This window comes from Leuresthes tenuis, unplaced genomic scaffold (assembly GCF_036924035.1).
Source record: "Leuresthes tenuis unplaced genomic scaffold, fLeuTen1.0.hap1 SCAF_1, whole genome shotgun sequence".
NCBI classification, from domain to species: domain Eukaryota; kingdom Metazoa; phylum Chordata; class Actinopteri; order Atheriniformes; family Atherinopsidae; genus Leuresthes; species Leuresthes tenuis.
Window position 1 is genome coordinate 32,318,414 of NW_027325355.1, and position 18,795 is coordinate 32,337,208.

Consider the following 18,795-nt stretch of genomic DNA (forward strand, 5'->3'; position numbering starts at 1 on the left):
ATAATGTTCGGTTTCACGGTAATGTTCCGTTCCTGGTCCACGATAATTTTGTGTTTCTGTTTAACGGTAATGTTCCGTTTCTGGTCCACGATAATGTTCTGTTTCGGTTTCACGGTAATGTTCTGTCTCTGGTCCACGGTAATGTTCTGTCTCTGGTCCACGCTAATGTTCTGTTTCTGTTTCACGGTAATGTTCCGTTTCTGGTCCACTATAATGTTGTGTTTCTGTTTCACGGTAATGTTCTGTTTCTGTTTCACGGTAATGTTCCGTTTCTGGTCCACGATAATGTTGTGTTTCTGTTTCACGGTAATGTTCCGTTTCTGGTCCACGATAATGTTCTGTTTCGGTTTCATGGTAATGTTTGGTCTCTGGTCCACGGTAATGTTCGGTTTCACGGTAATGTTTGGTCTCTGGTCCACGATAATGTTCCGTTTCTGGTCCACGATAATGTTCTGTTTTGGTTTCAAGGTAATGTTCTGTCTCTGGTCCACGGTAATGTTGTGTTTCTGTTTCACGGTAATGTTCCGTTTCTGGTCCACGATAATCTTCTGTTTCGGTTTCACGGTAATGTTCCGTTTCTGGTCCACGATAATGTTCTGTTTCTGTTTCACGGTAATGTTCCGTTTCTGGTCCATGATAATGTTCTGTTTCACAGTAATGTTCTGTCTCTGGTCCATGGTAATGTTCTGTCTCTGGTCCAGGGTAATGTTCGGTTTCAAGGTAAACTTCGGTCTCTGGTCCACGGTAATGTTCTGTCTCTGGTCCACGGTAATGTTCTGTCTCTGGTCTACGGTAATATTCGATCTCTGGTCCACGATAATGTTCGGTTTCACGGTAATGTTCCGTCTCTGGTCCACGATAATGTTCTGTTTCGGTTTCACGGTAATGTTCCGTTTCTGGTCCACGATAATGTTCTGTTTCGGTTTAACGGTAATGTTCTGTGTCTGGTCCACGATAATGTTCGGTTTCACGGTAATGTTCCGTCTCTGGTCCACGATAATGTTCCGTCTTTGGTCCACGATAATGTTCTGTTTCTGTTTCATGGTAATATTCCTTTTCTGATCCACGATAATTTTGTGTTTCTGTTTCACGGTAATGTTCCGTTTCTAGTCCACGATAATGATCTGTTTCGGTTTCACGGTAATGTTCTGTTTCCGTTTCACGGTAATGTTCTGTCTCTGGTCCACGGTAATGTTGTGTTTCTGTTTCACGGTAATGTTCCGTCTCTGGTCCACGATAATGTTCGGTTTCACGATAATGTTCCGTTTCTGGTCCACGATAATGTTCCGTCTCTGGTCCACGATAATGTTGTTTTTCTGTTTCACGGTAATGTTCCGTTTCTGGTCCATGATAATGTTCTGTTTCATGGTAATGTTCTGTCTCTGGTCCATGGTAATATTCTGTCTCTGGTCCACGGTAATGTTCGGTTTCAAGGTAAAGTTCGGTCTCTGGTCCACAGTAATGTTCTGTCTCTGGTCCACGGTAATGTTCTGTCTCTGGTCCACGGAAATGTTCTGTCTCTGGTCCACGGAAATGTTCTGTCTCTGGTCCACGGTAATGTTCTGTCTCTGGTCCACGGTAATGTTCGATCTCTGGTCCACGATAATGTTCGGTTTCACGGTAATGTTCCGTCCCTGGTCCACGATAATTTTGTGTTTCTGTTTAACGGTAATGTTCCGTTTCTGGTCCACGATAATGTTCTGTTTCGGTTTCACGATAATGTTCCGTTTCTGGTCCACGATAATGTTCCGTCTCTGGTCCACGATAATGTTGTTTTTCTGTTTCACGGTAATGTTCCGTTTCTGGTCCATGATAATGTTCTGTTTCATGGTAATGTTCTGTCTCTGGTCCATGGTAATATTCTGTCTCTGGTCCACGGTAATGTTCGGTTTCACGGTAATGTTCCGTCCCTGGTCCACGATAGTTTTGTGTTTCTGTTTAACGGTAATGTTCCGTTTCTGGTCCACGATAATGTTCTGTTTCGGTTTCACGGTAATGTTCTGTCTCTGGTCCACGGTAATGTTCTGTGTCTGGTCCACAATAATGTTCGTTTTCACGGTAATGTTCCGTTTCTGGTCCACGATAATGTTCTGTTTCGGTTTCACGGTAATGTTTTTTCTCTGGTCCACGATAATCTTCCGTATCTGGTCCACGTTAATGTTCTGTTTCTTTTTCACGGTAATGTTGTGTCTCTGGTCCACGGTAATGTTCTGTCTCTGGTCCACGGTAATGTTCGATCTCTGGTCCAAGATAATGTTCGGTTTCACGGTAATGTTCCGGCTCTGGTCCACGATAATGTTGTGTTTCTGTTTCACGGTAATGTTCCGTTTCTGGTCCACGATAATTTTGTGTTTCTGTTTCACGGTAATGTTCCGTTTCTGGTCCACGATAATGTTCTGTTTCGGTTTCATGGTAATGTTCTGTCTCTGGTCCACGATCATTTTGTGTTTCTGCTCCACGATAATGTTCGGTTTCACGATAATGTTCCGTTTCTGGTCAACGATAATGTTCTGTTTAGGTTTCACGGTAATGTTCTGTCTCTGGTCCATGATAATGTTCCGTCTCTGATCCACGATAATGTTCTGTCTCTGGTCCACGATAATGTTCCGTTTCTGGTCCACGATAATGTTCTGTTTCGGTTTCACGGTAATGTTCTGTCTCTGGTCCACGATAATGTTCCGTTTCTGGTCCACGATAATGTTCTGTTTTGGTTTCAAGGTAATGTTCTGTCTCTGGTCCACGGTAATGTTGTGTTTCTGTTTCACGGTAATGTTCCGTTTCTGGTCCACGATAATCTTCTGTTTCGGTTTCACGGTAATGTTCCGTTTCTGGTCCACGATAATGTTCTGTTTCTGTTTCACGGTAATGTTCCGTTTCTGGTCCATGATAATGTTCTGTTTCACGGTAATGTTCTGTCTCTGGTCCATGGTAATGTTCTGTCTCTGTTCCAGGGTAATGTTCGGTTTCAAGGTAAACTTCGGTCTCTGGTCCACGGTAATGTTCTGTCTCTGGTCCACGGTAATGTTCTGTCTCTGGTCCACGGTAATATTCGATCTCTGGTCCACGATAATGTTCCGTTTCTGGTCCACGATAATCTTCTGTTTCGGTTTCACGGTAATGTTCCGTTTCTGGTCCACGATAATGTTCTGTTTCTGTTTCACGGTAATGTTCCGTTTCTGGTCCATGATAATGTTCTGTTTCACGGTAATGTTCTGTCTCTGGTCCATGGTAATGTTTTGTCTCTGGTCCACGGTAATGTTCTGTCTCTGGTCAACGGTAATGTTCTGTCTCTGGTCCACGGTAATATTCGATCTCTGGTCCACGATAATGTTCGGTTTCACGGTAATGTTCCGTGTCTGGTCCACGATAATGTTCTGTTTCGGTTTCACGGTAATATTCGATCTCTGGTCCACGATAATGTTCGGTTTCACGGTAATGTTCCGTGTCTGGTCCACGATAATGTTCTGTTTCGGTTTCACGGTAATGTTCCGTTTCTGGTCCACGATAATGTTCTGTTTCGGTTTAACGGTAATGTTCCGTCTCTGGTCCACGGTAATGTTCTGTCTCTGGTCCACGCTAATGTTCTGTTTCTGTTTCACGGTAATGTTCCGTTTCTGGTCCACGATAATTTTTTGTATCTGTTTCACGGTAATGTTCCGTTTCTGGTCCACGATAATGTTCGGTTTCATGGTAATGTTCTGTCTCTGGTCCACGGTAATGTTCTGTGTCTGGTCCACGATAATGTTCGGTTTCACGGTAATGTTCCGTCTCTGGTCCACGATAATGTTCCGTCTTTGGTCCACGATAATGTTCTGTTTCTGTTTCATGGTAATGTTCCTTTTCTGATCCACGATAATTTTGTGTTTCTGTTTCACGGTAATGTTCCGTTTCTAGTCCACGATAATGTTCTGTTTCGGTTTCACGGTAATGTTCTGTTTCCGTTTCACGGTAATGTTCTGTCTCTGGTCCACGGTAATGTTGTGTTTCTGTTTCACGGTAATGTTCCGTCTCTGGTCCACGATAATGTTCGGTTTCACGATAATGTTCCGTTTCTGGTCCACGATAATGTTCCGTCTCTGGTCCACGATAATGTTGTTTTTATGTTTCACGGTAATGTTCCGTTTCTGGTCCATGATAATGTTCTGTTTCATGGTAATGTTCTGTCTCTGGTCCATGGTAATATTCTGTCTCTGGTCCACGGTAATGTTCGGTTTCAAGGTAAAGTTCGGTCTCTGGTCCACAGTAATGTTCTGTCTCTGGTCCACGGTAATGTTCTGTCTCTGGTCCACGGAAATGTTCTGTCTCTGGTCCACGGAAATGTTCTGTCTCTGGTCCACGGTAATGTTCTGTCTCTGGTCAACGGTAATGTTCGATCTCTGGTCCACGATAATGTTCGGTTTCACGGTAATGTTCCGTCCCTGGTCCACGATAATTTTGTGTTTCTGTTTAACGGTAATGTTCCGTTTCTGGTCCACGATAATGTTCTGTTTCGGTTTCACGGTAATGTTCTGTCTCTGGTCCACGGTAATGTTCTGTCTCTGGTCTACGCTAATGTTCTGTTTCTGTTTCACGGTAATGTTCCGTTTCTGGTCCACTATAATGTTGTGTTTCTGTTTCACGGTAATGTTCTGTTTCTGTTTCACGGTAATGTTCCGTTTCTGGTCCACGATAATGTTGTGTTTCTGTTTCACGGTAATGTTCCGTTTCTGGTCCACGATAATGTTCTGTTTCGGTTTCATGGTAATGTTTGGTCTCTGGTCCACGGTAATGTTCGGTTTCACGGTAATGTTTGGTCTCTGGTCCACGATAATGTTCGGTTTCACGGTAATGTTCTGGTCCACGGTAATGTTCTGGTCCACGGTAATGTTCCGTCTCTGGTCCACAGTAATGTTCCGTCTCTGGTCCACGATAATGTTGTGTTTCTGTTTCACGGTAATGTTCCGTTTCTGGTCCATGATAATGTTCTGTTTCACGATAATGTTCTGTCTCTGGTCCATAGTAATTTTCTGTTTCTGGTCCACGGTAATGTTCCGTATCTGGTCCACGATAATGTTGTTTTTCTGTTTCACGGTAATGTTCTGTCTCTGGTCCACGGTAATGTTCCGTTTCTGGTCCACGATAATGTTCTGTTTCGGTTTCACGGTAATGTTCTGTCTCTGGTCCACGGTAATGTTCTGTCTCTGGTCCACGGTAATGTTCGGTTTCACGGTAATGTTCTGTCTCTGGTACACGATAATGTTGTGTTTCTGTTTCACGGTAATGTTCCATTTCTGGTCCACGATAATTTTGTGTTTCTGGTCCACGATAATGTTCGGTTTCACGATAATGTTCCGTTTCTGGTCAACGATAATGTTCTGTTTAGGTTTCACGGTAATGTTCTGTCTCTGGTCCATGATAATATTCCGTCTCTGGTCCACGATAATGTTCTGTCTCTGATCCACGATAATGTTCTGTCTCTGGTCCACGATAATGTTCCGTTTCTGGTCCACGATAATGTTCTGTTTCGGTTTCACGGTAATGTTCTGTCTCTGGTCCACGATAATGTTCCGTTTCTGGTCCACGATAATGTTCTGTTTTGGTTTCAAGGTAATGTTCTGTCTCTGGTCCACGGTAATGTTGTGTTTCTGTTTCACGGTAATGTTCCGTTTCTGGTCCACGATAATCTTCTGTTTCGGTTTCACGGTAATGTTCCGTTTCTGGTCCACGATAATGTTCTGTTTCTGTTTCACGGTAATGTTCCGTTTCTGGTCCATGATAATGTTCTGTTTCACGGTAATGTTCTGTCTCTGGTCCATGGTAATGTTCTGTCTCTGGTCCAGGGTAATGTTCGGTTTCAAGGTAAACTTCGGTCTCTGGTCCACGGTAATGTTCTGTCTCTGGTCCACGGTAATGTTCTGTCTCTGGTCCACGGTAATATTCGATCTCTGGTCCACGATAATGTTCGGTTTCACGGTAATGTTCCGTGTCTGGTCCACGATAATGTTCTGTTTCGGTTTCACGGTAATGTTCCGTTTCTGGTCCACGATAATGTTCTGTTTCGGTTTAACGGTAATGTTCCGTCTCTGGTCCACGGTAATGTTCTGTCTCTGGTCCACGATAATGTTCTGTTTCTGTTTCATGGTAATGTTCCTTTTCTGATCCACGATAATTTTGTGTTTCTGTTTCACGGTAATGTTCCGTTTCTAGTCCACGATAATGTTCTGTTTCGGTTTCACGGTAATGTTCTGTTTCCGTTTCACGGTAATGTTCTGTCTCTGGTCCACGGTAATGTTGTGTTTCTGTTTCACGGTAATGTTCCGTCTCTGGTCCACGATAATGTTCGGTTTCACGATAATGTTCCGTTTCTGGTCCACGATAATGTTCCGTCTCTGGTCCACGATAATGTTGTTTTTCTGTTTCACGGTAATGTTCTGTCTCTGGTCCACGGAAATATTCTGTCTCTGGTCCACGGAAATGTTCTGTCTCTGGTCCACGGTAATGTTCTGTCTCTGGTCCACGGTAATGTTTGATCTCTGGTCCACGATAATGTTCGGTTTCACGGTAATGTTCCGTCCCTGGTCCACGATAATTTTGTGTTTCTGTTTAACGGTAATGTTCCGTTTCTGGTCCACGATAATGTTCTGTTTCGGTTTCACGGTAATGTTCTGTCTCTGGTCCACGGTAATGTTCTGTCTCTGGTCCACGCTAATGTTCTGTTTCTGTTTCACGGTAATGTTCCGTTTCTGGTCCACTATAATGTTGTGTTTCTGTTTCACGGTAATGTTCTGTTTCTGTTTCACGGTAATGTTCCGTTTCTGGTCCACGATAATGTTGTGTTTCTGTTTCACGGTAATGTTCCGTTTCTGGTCCACGATAATGTTCTGTTTCGGTTTCATGGTAATGTTTGGTCTCTGGTCCACGGTAATGTTCGGTTTCACGGTAATGTTTGGTCTCTGGTCCACGATAATGTTCGGTTTCACGGTAATGTTCTGGTCCACGGTAATGTTCTGGTCCACGGTAATGTTCCGTCTCTGGTCCACAGTAATGTTCCGTCTCTGGTCCACGATAATGTTGTGTTTCTGTTTCACGGTAATGTTCCGTTTCTGGTCCATGATAATGTTCTGTTTCACGATAATGTTCTGTCTCTGGTCCATAGTAATTTTCTGTTTCTGGTCCACGGTAATGTTCCATATCTGGTCCATGGTAATGTTTGGTTTCAAGGTAATGTTCCATTTCTGGTCCACGGTAATGTTCTGTCTCTGGTCCACGATAATGTTCGATCTCTGGTCCACGATAATGTTCGGTTTCAAGGTAATGTTCCGTCTCTGGTCCACGATAATGTTGTGTTTCTGTTTCACGGTAATGTTCCGTTTCTGGTCCACGATAATGTTCTGTTTCGGTTTCACGGTAATGTTCTGTCTCTGTTCCACGGTAATGTTCTGTCTCTGGTCCACGGTAATGTTCGGTTTCACGGTAATGTTCTTTCTCTGGTACACGATAATGTTGTGTTTCTGTTTCACTGTAATGTTCCATTTCTGGTCCACGATAATTTTGTGTTTCTGGTCCACGATAATGTTCGGTTTCACGATAATGTTCCGTTTCTGGTCAACGATAATGTTCTATTTAGGTTTCACGGTAATGTTCTGTCTCTGGTCCATGATAATATTCCGTCTCTGGTCCACGATAATGTTCTGTCTCTGATCCACGATAATGTTCTGTCTCTGGTCCACGATAATGTTCCGTTTCTGGTCCACGATAATGTTCTGTTTCGGTTTCACGGTAATGTTCTGTCTCTGGTCCACGATAATGTTCCGTTTCTGGTCCACGATAATGTTCTGTTTTGGTTTCAAGGTAATGTTCTGTCTCTGGTCCACGGTAATGTTGTGTTTCTGTTTCACGGTAATGTTCCGTTTCTGGTCCACGATAATCTTCTGTTTCGGTTTCACGGTAATGTTCCGTTTCTGGTCCACGATAATGTTCTGTTTCTGTTTCACGGTAATGTTCCGTTTCTGGTCCATGATAATGTTCTGTTTCACAGTAATGTTCTGTCTCTGGTCCATGGTAATGTTCTGTCTCTGGTCCAGGGTAATGTTCGGTTTCAAGATAAACTTCGGTCTCTGGTCCACGGTAATGTTCTGTCTCTGGTCCACGGTAATGTTCTGTCTCTGGTCTACGGTAATATTCGATCTCTGGTCCACGATAATGTTCGGTTTCACGGTAATGTTCCGTGTCTGGTCCACGATAATGTTCTGTTTCGGTTTCACGGTAATGTTCCGTTTCTGGTCCACGATAATGTTCTGTTTCGGTTTAACGGTAATGTTCCGTCTCTGGTCCACGGTAATGTTCTGTCTCTGGTCCACGCTAATGTTCTGTTTCTGTTTCACGGTAATGTTCCGTTTCTGGTCCACGATAATTTTTTGTTTCTGTTTCACGGTAATGTTCCGTTTCTGGTCCACGATAATGTTCGGTTTCATGGTAATGTTCTGTCTCTGGTCCACGGTAATGTTCTGTGTCTGGTCCACGATAATGTTCGGTTTCACGGTAATGTTCCGTCTCTGGTCCACGATAATGTTCCGTCTTTGGTCCACGATAATGTTCTGTTTCTGTTTCATGGTAATGTTCCTTTTCTGATCCACGATAATTTTGTGTTTCTGTTTCACGGTAATGTTCCGTTTCTAGTCCACGATAATGTTCTGTTTCGGTTTCACGGTAATGTTCTGTTTCCGTTTCACGGTAATGTTCTGTCTCTGGTCCACGGTAATGTTGTGTTTCTGTTTCACGGTAATGTTCCGTCTCTGGTCCACGATAATGTTCGGTTTCACGATAATGTTCCGTTTCTGGTCCACGATAATGTTCCATCTCTGGTCCACGATAATGTTGTTTTTCTGTTTCACGGTAATGTTCCGTTTCTGGTCCATGATAATGTTCTGTTTCATGGTAATGTTCTGTCTCTGGTCCATGGTAATATTCTGTCTCTGGTCCACGGTAATGTTCGGTTTCAAGGTAAAGTTCGGTCTCTGGTCCACAGTAATGTTCTGTCTCTGGTCCACGGTAATGTTCTGTCTCTGGTCCACGGAAATGTTCTGTCTCTGGTCCACGGAAATGTTCTGTCTCTGGTCCACGGTAATGTTCTGTCTCTGGTCCACGGTAATGTTCGATCTCTGGTCCACGATAATGTTCGGTTTCACGGTAATGTTCCGTCCCTGGTCCACGATAATTTTGTGTTTCTGTTTAACGGTAATGTTCCGTTTCTGGTCCACGATAATGTTCTGTTTCGGTTTCACGATAATGTTCCGTTTCTGGTCCACGATAATGTTCCGTCTCTGGTCCACGATAATGTTGTTTTTCTGTTTCACGGTAATGTTCCGTTTCTGGTCCATGATAATGTTCTGTTTAATGGTAATGTTCTGTCTCTGGTCCATGGTAATATTCTGTCTCTGGTCCACGGTAATGTTCGGTTTCAAGGTAAAGTTCGGTCTCTGGTCCACAGTAATGTTCTGTCTCTGGTCCACGGTAATGTTCTGTCTCTGGTCCACGGAAATGTTCTGTCTCTGGTCCACGGAAATGTTCTGTCTCTGGTCCACGGTAATGTTCTGTCTCTGGTCCACGGTAATGTTCGATCTCTGGTCCACGATAATGTTCGGTTTGACGGTAATGTTCCGTCCCTGGTCCACGATAATTTTGTGTTTCTGTTTAACGGTAATGTTCCGTTTCTGGTCCACGATAATGTTCTGTTTCGGTTTCACGGTAATGTTCTGTCTCTGGTCCACGGTAATGTTCTGTGTCTGGTCCACGATAATGTTCGTTTTCACGGTAATGTTCCGTTTCTGGTCCACGATAATGTTCTGTTTCGGTTTCACGGTAATGTTGTGTCTCTGGTCCACAGTAATGTTCTGTCTCTGGTCCACGGTAATGTTCGATCTCTGGTCCACGATAATGTTCGGTTTCACGGTAATGTTCCGGCTCTGGTCCACGATAATGTTGTGTTTCTGTTTCACGGTAATGTTCCGTTTCTGGTCCACGATAATTTTGTGTTTCTGTTTCACGGTAATGTTCCGTTTCTGGTCCACGATAATGTTCTGTTTCGGTTTCATGGTAATGTTCTGTCTCTGGTCCACGATCATTTTGTGTTTCTGGTCCACGATAATGTTCGGTTTCACGATAATGTTCCGTTTCTGGTCAACGATAATGTTCTTTTTAGGTTTCACGGTAATGTTCTGTCTCTGGTCCATGATAATGTTCCGTCTATGTTCCACGATAATGTTCTGTCTCTGATCCACGATAATGTTCTGTCTCTGGTCCACGATAATGTTCCGTTTCTGGTCCACGATAATGTTCTGTTTCGGTTTCACGGTAATGTTCTGTCTCTGGTCCACGATAATGTTCCGTTTCTGGTCCACGATAATGTTCTATTTTGGTTTCAAGGTAATGTTCTGTCTCTTGTCCACGGTAATGTTGTGTTTCTGTTTCACGGTAATGTTCCGTTTCTGGTCCACGATAATCTTCTGTTTCGGTTTCACGGTAATGTTCCGTTTCTGGTCCACGATAATGTTCTGTTTCTGTTTCACGGTAATGTTCCGTTTCTGGTCCATGATAATGTTCTGTTTCACGGTAATGTTCTGTCTCTGGTCCATGGTAATGTTCTGTCTCTGGTCCAGGGTAATGTTCGGTTTCAAGGTAAACTTCGGTCTCTGGTCCACGGTAATGTTCCGTCTCTGGTCCACGGTAATGTTCTGTCTCTGGTCCACGGTAATATTCGATCTCTGGTCCACGATAATGTTCGGTTTCACGGTAATGTTCCGTGTCTGGTCCACGATAATGTTCTGTTTCGGTTTCACGGTAATGTTCCGTTTCTGGTCCACGATAATGTTCTGTTTCGGTTTAACGGTAATGTTCCGTCTCTGGTCCACGGTAATGTTCTGTCTCTGGTCCACGCTAATGTTCTGTTTCTGTTTCACGGTAATGTTCCATTTCTGGTCCACGATAATTTTTTGTTTCTGTTTCACGGTAATGTTCCGTTTCTGGTCCACGATAATGTTCGGTTTCATGGTAATGTTCTGTCTCTGGTCCACGGTAATGTTCTGTGTCTGGTCCACGATAATGTTCGGTTTCACGGTAATGTTCCGTCTCTGGTCCACGATAATGTTCCGTCTTTGGTCCACGATAATGTTCTGTTTCTGTTTCATGGTAATTTTCCTTTTCTGATCCACGATAATTTTGTGTTTCTGTTTCACGGTAATGTTCCGTTTCTAGTCCACGATAATGTTCTGTTTCGGTTTCACGGTAATGTTCTGTTTCCGTTTCACGGTAATGTTCTGTCTCTGGTCCACGGTAATGTTGTGTTTCTGTTTCACGGTAATGTTCCGTCTCTGGTCCACGATAATGTTCGGTTTCACGATAATGTTCCGTTTCTGGTCCACGATAATGTTCCGTCTCTGGTCCACGATAATGTTGTTTTTCTGTTTCACGGTAATGTTCCGTTTCTGGTCCATGATAATGTTCTGTTTCATGGTAATGTTCTGTCTCTGGTCCATGGTAATATTCTGTCTCTGGTCCACGGTAATGTTCGGTTTCAAGGTAAAGTTCGGTCTCTGGTCCACAGTAATGTTCTGTCTCTGGTCCATGGTAATGTTCTGTCTCTGGTCCACAGAAATGTTCTGTCTCTGGTCCACGGAAATGTTCTGTCTCTGGTCCACGGTAATGTTCTGTCTCTGGTCCACGGTAATGTTCGATCTCTGGTCCACGATAATGTTCGGTTTCACGGTAATGTTCCGTCCCTGGTCCACGATAATTTTGTGTTTCTGTTTAACGGTAATGTTCCGTTTCTGGTCCACGATAATGTTCTGTTTCGGTTTCACGGTAATGTTCTGTCTCTGGTCCACGGTAATGTTCTGTGTCTGGTCCACGATAATGTTCGTTTTCACGGTAATGTTCCGTTTCTGGTCCACGATAATGTTCTGTTTCGGTTTCACGGTAATGTTTTTTCTCTGGTCCACGATAATGTTCCGTATCTGGTCCACGGTAATGTTCTGTTTCTTTTTCACGGTAATGTTGTGTCTCTGGTCCACGGTAATGTTCTGTCTCTGGTCCACGGTAATGTTCGATCTCTGGTCCACGATAATGTTCGGTTTCACGGTAAAGTTCGGTCTCTGGTCCACAGTAATGTTCTGTCTCTGGTCCACGGTAATGTTCTGTCTCTGGTCCACGGAAATGTTCTGTCTCTGGTCCACGGAAATGTTCTGTCTCTGGTCCACGGTAATGTTCTGTCTCTGGTCCACGGTAATGTTCGATCTCTGGTCCACGATAATGTTCGGTTTGACGGTAATGTTCCGTCCCTGGTCCACGATAATTTTGTGTTTCTGTTTAACGGTAATGTTCCGTTTCTGGTCCACGATAATGTTCTGTTTCGGTTTCACGGTAATGTTCTGTCTCTGGTCCACGGTAATGTTCTGTGTCTGGTCCACGATAATGTTCGTTTTCACGGTAATGTTCCGTTTCTGGTCCACGATAATGTTCTGTTTCGGTTTCACGGTAATGTTGTGTCTCTGGTCCACGGTAATGTTCTGTCTCTGGTCCACGGTAATGTTCGATCTCTGGTCCACGATAATGTTCGGTTTCACGGTAATGTTCCGGCTCTGGTCCACGATAATGTTGTGTTTCTGTTTCACGGTAATGTTCCGTTTCTGGTCCACGATAATTTTGTGTTTCTGTTTCACGGTAATGTTCCGTTTCTGGTCCACGATAATGTTCTGTTTCGGTTTCATGGTAATTTTCTGTCTCTGGTCCACGATCATTTTGTGTTTCTGGTCCACGATAATGTTCGGTTTCACGATAATGTTCCGTTTCTGGTCAACGATAATGTTCTGTTTAGGTTTCACGGTAATGTTCTGTCTCTGGTCCATGATAATGTTCCGTCTATGTTCCACGATAATGTTCTGTCTCTGATCCACGATAATGTTCTGTCTCTGGTCCACGATAATGTTCCGTTTCTGGTCCACGATAATGTTCTGTTTCGGTTTCACGGTAATGTTCTGTCTCTGGTCCACGATAATGTTCCGTTTCTGGTCCACGATAATGTTCTATTTTGGTTTCAAGGTAATGTTCTGTCTCTTGTCCACGGTAATGTTGTGTTTCTGTTTCACGGTAATGTTCCGTTTCTGGTCCACGATAATCTTCTGTTTCGGTTTCACGGTAATGTTCCGTTTCTGGTCCACGATAATGTTCTGTTTCTGTTTCACGGTAATGTTCCGTTTCTGGTCCATGATAATGTTCTGTTTCACGGTAATGTTCTGTCTCTGGTCCATGGTAATGTTCTGTCTCTGGTCCAGGGTAATGTTCGGTTTCAAGGTAAACTTCGGTCTCTGGTCCACGGTAATGTTCCGTCTCTGGTCCACGGTAATGTTCTGTCTCTGGTCCACGGTAATATTCGATCTCTGGTCCACGATAATGTTCGGTTTCACGGTAATGTTCCGTGTCTGGTCCACGATAATGTTCTGTTTCGGTTTCACGGTAATGTTCCGTTTCTGGTCCACGATAATGTTCTGTTTCGGTTTAACGGTAATGTTCCGTCTCTGGTCCACGGTAATGTTCTGTCTCTGGTCCACGCTAATGTTCTGTTTCTGTTTCACGGTAATGTTCCGTTTCTGGTCCACGATAATTTTTTGTTTCTGTTTCACGGTAATGTTCCGTTTCTGGTCCACGATAATTTTTTGTTTCTGTTTCACGGTAATGTTCCGTTTCTGGTCCACGATAATGTTCGGTTTCATGGTAATGTTCTGTCTCTGGTCCACGGTAATGTTCTGTGTCTGGTCCACGATAATGTTCGGTTTCACGGTAATGTTCCGTCTCTGGTCCACGATAATGTTCCGTCTTTGGTCCACGATAATGTTCTGTTTCTGTTTCATGGTAATGTTCCTTTTCTGATCCACGATAATTTTGTGTTTCTGTTTCACGGTAATGTTCCGTTTCTAGTCCACGATAATGTTCTGTTTCGGTTTCACGGTAATGTTCTGTTTCCGTTTCACGGTAATGTTCTGTCTCTGGTCCACGGTAATGTTGTGTTTCTGTTTCACGGTAATGTTCCGTCTCTGGTCCACGATAATGTTCGGTTTCACGATAATGTTCCGTTTCTGGTCCACGGTAATGTTCCGTTTCTGGTCCACGATAATGTTCTGTTTCTGTTTCACGGTAATGTTCCGTTTCTGGTTCATGATAATGTTCTGTTTCACGGTAATGTTCTGTCTCTGGTCCAGGGTAATGTTCGGTTTCAAGGTAAAGTTCGGTCTCTGGTCCACGGTAATGTTCTGTCTCTGGTCCACGGTAATGTTCTGTCTCTGGTCCACGGTAATGTTTGATCTCTGGTCCACGATAATGTTCGGTTTCACGGTAATGTTCTGTGTCTGGTCCACGATAATGTTCTGTTTCGGTTTCAGGGTAATGTTCCGTTTCTGGTCCACGATAATGTTCTGTTTCTGTTTCACGGTAATGTTCCGTTTCTGGTCCATGATAATGTTCTGTTTCACGGTAATGTTCCGTCTCTGGTCCACGGTAATGTTCCGTCTCTGGTCCACGATAATGTTGTGTTTCTGTTTCACGGTAATGTTCCGTTTCTGGTCCATGACAATGTTCTGTTTCACGGTAATGTTCTGTCTCTGGTCCATGGTAATGTTCCGTTTCTGGTCCACGATAATGTTCTGTTTTGGTTTCAAGGTAATGTTCTGTCTCTGGTCCACGGTAATGTTGTGTTTCTGTTTCACGGTAATGTTCCGTTTCTGGTCCACGATAATCTTCTTTTTCGGTTTCACGGTAATGTTCCGTTTCTGGTCCACGATAATGTTCTGTTTCTGTTTCACGGTAATGTTCCGTTTCTGGTCCATGATAATGTTCTGTTTCACGGTAATGTTCTGTCTCTGGTCCAGGGTAATGTTCGGTTTCAAGGTAAAGTTCGGTCTCTGGTCCACGGTAATGTTCTGTCTCTGGTCCACGGTAATGTTCTGTCTCTGGTCCACGGTAATGTTCGATCTCTGGTCCACGATAATGTTCGGTTTCACGGTAATGTTCTGTGTCTGGTCCACGATAATGTTCTGTTTCGGTTTCAGGGTAATGTTCCGTTTCTGGTCCACGATAATGTTCTGTTTCGGTTTCACGGTAACGTTCCGTCTCTGGTCCACGGTAATGTTCCGTCTCTGGTCCACGATAATGTTGTGTTTCTGTTTCACGGTAATGTTCCGTTTCTGGTCCATGACAATGTTCTGTTTCACGGTAATGTTCTGTCTCTGGTCCATGGTAATGTTCCGTTTCTGGTCCAAGATAATGTTCTGTTTTGGTTTCAAGGTAATGTTCTGTCTCTGGTCCACGGTAATGTTGTGTTTCTGTTTCACAGTAATGTTCCGTTTCTGGTCCACGATAATCTTCTGTTCCGGTTTCACGGTAATGTTCCGTTTCTGGTCCACGATAATGTTCTGTTTCTGTTTCACGGTAATGTTCCGTTTCTGGTCCATGATAATGTTCTGTTTCACGGTAATGTTCTGTCTCTGGTCCAGGGTAATGTTCGGTTTCAAGGTAAAGTTCGGTCTCTGGTCCACGGTAATGTTCTGTCTCTGGTCCACGGTAATGTTCTGTCTCTGGTCCACGGTAATGTTCGATCTCTGGTCCACGATAATGTTCGGTTTCACGGTAATGTTCTGTGTCTGGTCCACGATAATGTTCTGTTTCGGTTTCAGGGTAATGTTCCGTTTCTGGTCCACGATAATGTTCTGTTTCGGTTTCACGGTAACGTTCCGTCTCTGGTCCACGGTAATGTTCCGTCTCTGGTCCACGATAATGTTGTGTTTCTGTTTCACGGTAATGTTCCGTTTCTGGTCCATGACAATGTTCTGTTTCACGGTAATGTTCTGTCTCTGGTCCATGGTAATTTTCTTTTTCTGGTCCACGGTAATGTTCGGTTTCAAGGTAATGTTCGGTCTCTGGTCCACGGTAATGTTCTGTCTCTGGTCCATGATAATGTTCCGTCTCTGGTCCACCATAATGTTCTGTCTCTGATCCACGATAATGTTCTGTCTCTGGTCCACGATAATGTTCGATCTCTGGTCCACGATAATGTTCGGTTTCACGGTAATGTTCCGTCTCTGGTCCACGATAATGTTCTGTTTTTGTTTCACGGTAATGTTCTGTTTCCGTTTCACGGTAATGTTCTGTCTCTGGTCCACGGTAACATTGTGTTTCTGTTTCACGGTAATGTTCCGTCTCTGGTACACGATAATGTTCGGTTTCACGATAATGTTCTGTTTCTGGTTCACGATAATTTTCCGTCTCTGGTCCACGATAATGTTGTTTTTCTGTTTCACGGTAATGTTCCGTTTCTGGTCCATGATAATGTTCTGTTTCATGGTAATGTTCTGTCTCTGGTCCATGGTAATATTCTGTCTCTAGTCCACGGTAATGTTCGGTTTCAAGGTAAAGTTCGGTCTCTGGTCCACGGTAATGTTGTGTTTCTGTTTCACAGTAATGTTCCGTTTCTGGTCCACGATAATCTTCTGTTCCGGTTTCACGGTAATGTTCCGTTTCTGGTCCACGATAATGTTCTGTTTCTGTTTCACGGTAATGTTCCGTTTCTGGTCCATGATAATGTTCTGTTTCACGGTAATGTTCTGTCTCTGGTCCAGGGTAATGTTCGGTTTCAAGGTAAAGTTCGGTCTCTGGTCCACGGTAATGTTCTGTCTCTGGTCCACGGTAATGTTCTGTCTCTGGTCCACGGTAATGTTCGATCTCTGGTCCACGATAATGTTCGGTTTCACGGTAATGTTCTGTGTCTGGTCCACGATAATGTTCTGTTTCGGTTTCAGGGTAATGTTCCGTTTCTGGTCCACGATAATGTTCTGTTTCGGTTTCACGGTAACGTTCCGTCTCTGGTCCACGGTAATGTTCCGTCTCTGGTCCACGATAATGTTGTGTTTCTGTTTCACGGTAATGTTCCGTTTCTGGTCCATGACAATGTTCTGTTTCACGGTAATGTTCTGTCTCTGGTCCATGGTAATTTTCTTTTTCTGGTCCACGGTAATGTTCGGTTTCAAGGTAATGTTCGGTCTCTGGTCCACGGTAATGTTCTGTCTCTGGTCCATGATAATGTTCCGTCTCTGGTCCACCATAATGTTCTGTCTCTGATCCACGATAATGTTCTGTCTCTGGTCCACGATAATGTTCGATCTCTGGTCCACGATAATGTTCGGTTTCACGGTAATGTTCCGTCTCTGGTCCACGATAATGTTCTGTTTTTGTTTCACGGTAATGTTCTGTTTCCGTTTCACGGTAATGTTCTGTCTCTGGTCCACGGTAACATTGTGTTTCTGTTTCACGGTAATGTTCCGTCTCTGGTACACGATAATGTTCGGTTTCACGATAATGTTCTGTTTCTGGTTCACGATAATTTTCCGTCTCTGGTCCACGATAATGTTGTTTTTCTGTTTCACGGTAATGTTCCGTTTCTGGTCCATGATAATGTTCTGTTTCATGGTAATGTTCTGTCTCTGGTCCATGGTAATATTCTGTCTCTAGTCCACGGTAATGTTCGGTTTCAAGGTAAAGTTCGGTCTCTGGTCCACGGTAATGTTCTGTCTCTGGTCCACGGAAATGTTCTGTCTCTGGTCCACGGAAATGTTCTGTGTCTGGTCCACGGTAATGTTCTGTCTCTGGTCCACGGTAATATTCTGTCTCTGGTCCACGATAATTTTGTGTTTCTGTTTCACGGTAATGTTCCGTTTCTGGTCCACGATAATGTTCTGTTTCGGTTTCACGGTAATGTTCTGTCTCTGGTCCACGGTAATGTTCTGTGTCTGGTCCACGATAATGTTCGGTTTCATGGTAAAGTTCCGTTTCTGGTCCACGATAATGTTCTGTCTCTGGTCCACGGTAATGTTCGATCTCTGGTCCACGATAATGTTCTGTCTCTGGTCCACGGTAATGTTCTTTCTCTGGTCCAAGATAATGTTCCGTTTCTGGTCCACGGTAATGTTTTGTTTCTTTTTCACGGTAATGTTCTGTCTCTGGTCCACGGTAATGTTCTGTCTCTGGTCCACGGTAATGTTCGATCTCTGGTCCACGATAATGTTCGGTTTCACGGTAATGTTCCGTCTCTGGTCCACGATAATGTTGTGTTTCTGTTTCACGGTAATGTTCCGTTTCTGGTCCACGATAATTTTGTGTTTCTGTTTCACGGTAATGTTCCGTTTCTGGTCCACGATAATGTTCTGTTTCAAGGTAATGTTCGGTCTCTGGTCCACGGTAATGTTCTGTCTCTGGTCCATGGTAATGTTCTGTCTCTGGTCCACGGTAATATTCTGTCTCTGGTCCAAGATAATGTTCGATCTCTGGTCCACGATAATGTTCGGTTTCACGGTAATGTTCCGTCTCTGGTCCACGATAATGTTCTGTTTCTGTATCACGGTAATGTTCCGTTTCTGGTCCACGATAATTTTTTGTTTCTGTTTCACGGTAATGTTCCGTTTCTGGTCCACGATAATGTTCTGTCTCTGGTCCACGGTAATGTTCTTTCTCTGGTCCACGATAATGTTCCGTTTCTGGTCCACGGTAATGTTCTGTTTCTTTTTCACGGTAATGTTCTGTCTCTGGTCCACGGTAATGTTCTGTCTCTAGTCCACGGTAATGTTCGATCTCTGGTCCACGATAATGTTCGGTTTCACGGTAATGTTCCGTCTCTGGTCCACGATAATGTTGTGTTTCTGTTTCACGGTAATGTTCCATTTCTGGTCCACGATAATTTTGTGTTTCTGTTTCACGCTAATGTTCCGTTTCTGGTCC